At 40.8% G+C, this 6,504-nt stretch overlaps 1 protein-coding gene across 4 annotated transcripts in view; it reads right to left on the bottom strand.

Annotated features, from left to right (window-relative positions):
• Nucleotides 1–6,504, bottom strand: part of Dcaf5 (DDB1 and CUL4 associated factor 5) — a 137,837-nt gene that overhangs the window by 62,298 nt on the left and 69,035 nt on the right. The window lies entirely within an intron of this gene.

Below are 6,504 nucleotides of genomic sequence, written 5' to 3'. Positions count from 1 at the left end.
ACCCAGCTCAGCCCACCCTGAGGTTAAGGCTGGTGCAGCATGTGGTACAGGGGATAGAACCTCGGTCCCCTGTGCCTGCCTAAGCTTGCCTAAGCAGGTGCTTTAGACCTGCTGAGCTATCTCACCAGTCCTCAAAGGAACATTTTTAATGGCAGAATGTGACTAGCATAGACAAGAAATCCTGTAAGATAAATAGCTCAATTTCTTCAATAAATAAATAGTAAGGAGGCTCAGCACGGTGGTACATACTTGTAATCCCAGCACTCTGGGAGGTGGAGGCAAGAGGATTGTAACTTGGCAAATAATTATAGTTGTCAATCTGGGCAGCCTAGCAAGACTTAGTCTCAATATAAAAAACTAAAAGAGAGGTTGAGGATGTAGCTCAGTGTAAAAGGCCAATACCAAAAATAAAACCCCAAAAAACAAAAAATAAAAAATAACTTCATGTTACCTAAAGTCTCTCTATATATATTTGTTTTTTTCAGACAGGGTCTTGATATGTACTTCAGGCTGGCCTCGAACTCACTATGTGGCCTAGGCTGGCCTTGGACCCATGGCAATTCTTCCTCAGCCTCTCAACCCCTGGGATCATAATATGTGCCACCACTGCTAGTCTTTAATTTTTAAAAATAATAATCTGTTGGGTATATATTAAAGTATTTATAAAGGAAACTATATAATTCCATATGAAAGTTAATTCACAATAACTGAAGGATGGAAAGGAAGCTCTAAGTAAAGCCCAAAGACTGTGGATTTAACTACCAAAATGAGAATAACCCATTTTGGCTATTCTCTAGGAATAACCAGTTTCCATCATGCAATATAAGTATAGTTGATTAATCACCTGAACTATATGTTTCAAAATGGGAGATTCATAGGTCCCACTCTAATCCTGAAGGTAGGGCTTCAGGGAGTAGAAACTTTAATAAGCTCTCCAGGTGATTCTGATGCTTAAAGTTTGAGAATCATTAGGTTAGGATACATGCCCCCCCCATGTGCAAAATTGCTTTTATAGCTCCATCTTGTGGCCTAAAAGATAGAAAGCAAGTCTGTGGAATACAGTACCTGGCTTTGTTCCACATAATTAATTGACAGAAGCTGTTAAAGCCCCACAATAACCCTTACACATCCTCTAAGGATTGATTCCTTAGATACAATATTTTGATCCACACCATACACTCAGAGATTACAGGTTCAGAAACATTACAGAAAGTTACCTTTGAAGATGCAGACAATTTTGGGATGAGTATAATACTATGCACTCACTCAATATTTGCTAAATTTCCATAACATTCCAAGCATTGTGCTAGGTACTAGGGATTAAAGATGAATAAAATCTTGTCCTGCCCTTAAAAATTCACAGGAAAACACAAGTAATAATACAGATTAGTGCAAGTGTTTCCTTTTGGAGACACAATTCCCAAGTGCTGGGAAGAATATGAGATATAAGCTGGTTTAGTTAGAAGAGATACTCATTTAATAATTAATACAGCAAAAGAGGCAACTGATATATGCAATATGAACTCCACAAACCAAAAGTACTTTGCAGAGATTCTGAACAAAGAAACTCTCTTCTTAATACTAAGGATAAACTTTATTAATTAAATGCATACTCTGTGCCAAAACTGTGCAGGGTGCTTCAGACACAGGAAAAAAAAACCTTTAAGAGTGTGTAGCAGCTGGGTGTGGTGGCACATGCCTATAATTTCAGCACTTGGGAGGCTGAGGCAGGAGGATCACTGGGAGTTTATAACAGTGTTCTAACCATGGGGTTACAAAGTGAGTTCAAGGCCAGCCTGAACTGCACAGTGAAAGCTATCTCAAAAAGACAAAAAAATAAAAAAATAATATTTTTTTTAAAAAGGGTGTGTAGCAGGGTGGTCTAGTATCTCCTTGATGGGTTACCATTTTACTTTTTTTTTTTTTTTTTTAGTACAGTCCTTGGAGATCAAACTCTGGGCTTCACACATGCTAACACATTCTACCAATGAGTTAGATCCCAGGCCCTACCATTTGGTAATTAGGAATTGAATGGTTTAAAAAAAAAAAAATCAATAAAGGAGAAATTCTCCTTGATGGGCACTTGTATGTGTGTATGTGAGAGGAGTAGTGCAAGCAGAGAAGGGAGAAGAAGGGAGACTAACAGCAAGAAAGGGCAAACTGTTTAAGGAATTTTAATTTTATCCGACAAATAGGTTATATTTTCTTTCTGAGATATTTTTTTGGGGGCATCCAACATCCTAAGTTCTGGGGGTAGGAAGGTAAACACAGATAAGCAGCCACTAAAGTTCCTGGACAGGCCAGCAGCAATAATCATGTTTAAGGGCCTTTGCCACAGGAACAGGTAAGCCTCAGTCAGAGCCAGCAGAGCCAGTGAAGCCAGCACATTATGGTGAGGGTGGAATGTGGCAGGGGCCTAATGAACAGGAAAGAGGGGCCATCAACACTAACAGTGACAGAGGGAAAGAGGCCAAAGAATTACACAGCACTCTTGAGATTTCAGCCAGGATGATTATAGGAGTGATGACAGCATTACTAAAAACAGATGTCAACAAAGGAGTGCCAGTGAGAAAACAAAAGCTTTCATTCAGGGTTTCAGTGCACAGATCACTGTCATGAGCACTTTTGGGGCTGTCTGGTAAAGATGACCAGATGGGAAAAGAGACAGGAAGTCATGTCCTTGACTAGTCCCTGACAACCAAACTCCAATGAGGCCCAAGCTTCCTTTTTTCCAATGCTGAGACAGGATCTCATTATATAGTTTCAGGGTGGCCTTGAGCTCACTATGTAGCCTGGGGGTGGGGGCTCAAACTTGTGCTGATCCTCCTGCCTCAGCCTATGAGGTCCAGGTTTTCTCATGTCACTTCCTAAATATCATCTAAATTCTGGGTCCTCCTGACTTTCTTCTCTTTGTTCCTTTCCACTAGCTCCTTAAAAAGCTCATGACAGGGATATTGGGGGCATAAAAAAATTAAGATGTGTTATGTACATATGCCAACTCTCCATGAATATAATCATTATGTACTGCAAATAGGTACAAAAAAATTAAAAAGCTAAAATGTTGCCACAACCACTGGAATCACACTGGAAAGAAGGTAAATACTTGAGCTAACAGTGGCTTTGGATTCTTTTTTTTTTTAAAAACTTACTTTAATGTATAATACAGTAAAATATTTCTGTGTTTATATAGCTCAATAAATTTTTACAATGAAGCCAGCACATTATGGTGAGGGTGGAATGTGGCAGGGGACTGATGAACAGGAAAGAGGGGCCATCAACACTAACAGTGAAGAAGTTTACACTGATGAAACTACTACTTAGATCAAGGTATGATTTTTCTCAGTCAGCACCTACTCCAGGGGTAAGTACTATTCTGACCTTTTTTAAAAAATGTATTTGGAGGGTTGGCCAAATAGATCAACGGATTAAAGCACCTGCAAGCTGGTGCAGAGGCCAGGGTTCAATCCTTGGGCCTGCCGTGCTGGTCCCCTGGCTCCACCCCCAGGGATGGCAGTTAAGACTGGGCGTGGTGGCACATGCCTATAACCCCAGCTCTTGGGAGGTTGTAAAGAGGCAGATCACTATGAGTCCGATCTAGTAGTGAGACCCTCAACACCCTGTACCCTTCCCTAAAACACAAAATAAATAAATAAAATCATTTAAAAATAAATAAAGGGCTGGTGAGATGGCTCAGTGGTCTAAAGCACCTACTTAGAACAAGCTTAGCAAAGCACAGGGACCGCAGTTCAATCCCCCAGCACCACATGCCAGCCAGCCCCGCCCCCTGGTGGGCTGAGCTGCCCCCCCCAAATAAATAAATAAAATTAAAAACAACAACAACAACAAAAATACTTTGGAGAGGGCTGGTGAGATGGCTCAGTGGTCTAAAGCACCTACTTAGAACAAGCTTAACAAAGCACAAGGACCACAGTTCAATCACCCAGCACCACATGCCAGTCAGCCCCGCCCCCTGGTGGACTGAGCTGGCCACACACACACACACACATACACACACATAAATAAATAAATTCAAAAAAAAAATACTTTGGAGAGATACTCTGGTCTCTCTTCAGATCACATAAAAATAAATAAAAATGTATTTGGTACACTCTCACTACGCAGTTCAGACTCATAGCTATCCTCCTGTTTTCAGCCTCCCCAGAGCTGGGATTACATGTGCATGCCACCACCGCCCAGTCTGACTTCTCTAACCTTCCCATTCTTTTTTTTTTTTTTTTCAAAGTTTTATTGATAAATAGATAGCAATGAGACAGTTTCAAATCAAATCGGAAGTACAGTTTCAACAAATAATACACTGCATATATTCTTGAACCTTCCCATTCTTGAACATCATACAATGGGAGTCATGCAGTGTAGACTCTTGTAACTGGCATGTCATTCAACACTATGACTATGAGATTCATCCAAGTCAATGCATGTATCTATAGTTTGTTCAATATTGTATTGTATGGCTATTCCATGGTTGATTTATCCATTTTCCTTATGCAGACATTTAGGCTGTTTCTAGCTTTGGGCCATTATGAATAAAGCAACTGGGAATATTTTTGTATACGTCTTTGGTGCCAATATATACTCATTTCTCCTAGAATTACCTAAGAGATTGCTGAGTCATATTTAGTTTTAGTAAATACTAAAAATAGTTTCGGGGCTGGTGAGATGGCTCAGCGGTCTAAAGCACCTACTTAGAACAAGCTAAGCTAAGCAAAGCAAAGCAAAGCACAAGGACCATGGTTCAATCCCCAGCACCACATGCCAGCCAGCCCCGCCCCCTGGTGGGCTGAGCTGGCCACACACACACACAAAATAAATAAATAAATAAATATTTAAATAAATAAATAAATAAATAAAAATAGTTTCCCCTAATGGGAGTTTTATTTGCTCCAAATTCTTGTCAACACTATCAGTCTTTATTTTTTTTTCGGTACTGGGGATTGAACTAAGGACCTTGAGCTTGCCAGGCAAGTGCTTATTTTACTGAACTATCTCCCCAGCTCTCTCTCTTTTTTTTTTTTTTAAGGTAGTGGGACTGTATGTAAATTAGGAATACTTCCATGACTTAGATTTCCTGGTTTACATTATATAAACAACTATGAAGAAATACATAGACCATAGAGATGGAGAAGGAACATGCGGATAAAAGGGAAGGGAGGGGACAAGGAAGTAAAAAGGGCCAAGATACAACAATATAACACGTGGCTGGAATCAAGGAACTAACACAAGGAGCACATCCTGCCAATCACACCTTCTTTCAAACAATCTGACATTACTCCAGACTACCAGAGGCCTTGTTCATAGAGCAAAGTTAGAGCCAATAGCCAGCTACATCAAGACAGACTGGATTTAATTCACTGTGTTGGGGAATAATACAGTCTGCCACAGCTGAGAATTCCTCCCTTTGGGAGAATAAATTCAGCAAATCTAGGAAAAATACAGGTGGTCTCCCAGCCATCCAAAAAAAAAATCAAACATTGTATCCAAGGCCTTGGTTATTAGCATGTGAACATAATATGTCTGTCTGTCTGTCTGTCTGTCTGTCTGTCTGTCTTTCTTTCTTTCTTTCTTTCTTTCTTTCTTTTTTTATACCAGGAATCAAACTCAGGACCTTGTGCTTGCCAGGCAGGCACTGTGCTGCTGAGCTCCATCCCCAGCCCAGGTCATTTCTGTGCCTAAACATTTTCTGTGCCTTTACCTGGCTCATTCTCCCTTGCGCTCAGGTTCTGATGGACTGTCCCTCTCTGCAGGGAGCCAGAGGGCTAGCTGAGGCTGCTGGCCATGCCCTTGCATTCTGACTTTCCTAGGGAAGGTTAGGTTCACACATGAAGGGACTGATGCTCTTGTAATTGGCGTACCTTGTGCTTAGGGGAGGCCTCACCTGAACAGCACACACACAAGTATCTGTGTGAATAAGCACATTTGCCAGTTAGCTTCCGAGCTCTGCTGACCTACAGCAGGTGCTTTACTGAAGATCCCATTTTCACAACTGCCCCCAAAAGGGGGAAAGATTATTTGGAAAGAGACAGTTTAAAAGGCAATAAAAAGAATGAGACAAACAGAATGACAACAGAGAAACTCTGCTTTTCTTGAATTCTCTAGACACTAGTGGATCATAGTTCTGGAAACTGTTCTGCTACTGCAATAGTCCAAACAAGACAAATGGGAGCTGGACAAGGACAAAGGAGGATGGTTATGAAAAGTGAGCAAAATCTAAATGAAATAAGTGGTATCTTGCTCAAATATGCAATATATCCTTGCAAATATGAAGATTTTTCTTTTACTCAATTATACTCAAAATTTCCCTTCCTCTGGCCCAGCCACCATACTAAAATCCCTAAAGCTGATCTTTCCAACTCCAATATCTGCAAGGTCAGGTAAAGAATAAATACAGGGCTGGTGAGATGGCTCAGTGGTCTAAGGCACCTACTTAGAACAAGCTTAGCAAAGCACAGGGACCGTGGTTCAATCCCCCAGCACCACATGCCAGCC

Source organism: Octodon degus, unplaced genomic scaffold, assembly GCF_000260255.1.
Source record: "Octodon degus isolate 3935 unplaced genomic scaffold, OctDeg1.0 scaffold00007, whole genome shotgun sequence".
Lineage (NCBI taxonomy): Eukaryota > Metazoa > Chordata > Mammalia > Rodentia > Octodontidae > Octodon > Octodon degus.
Note: the sequence above shows the minus strand (reverse complement) of the source record. Positions and strands in the feature narration are given on the sequence as shown.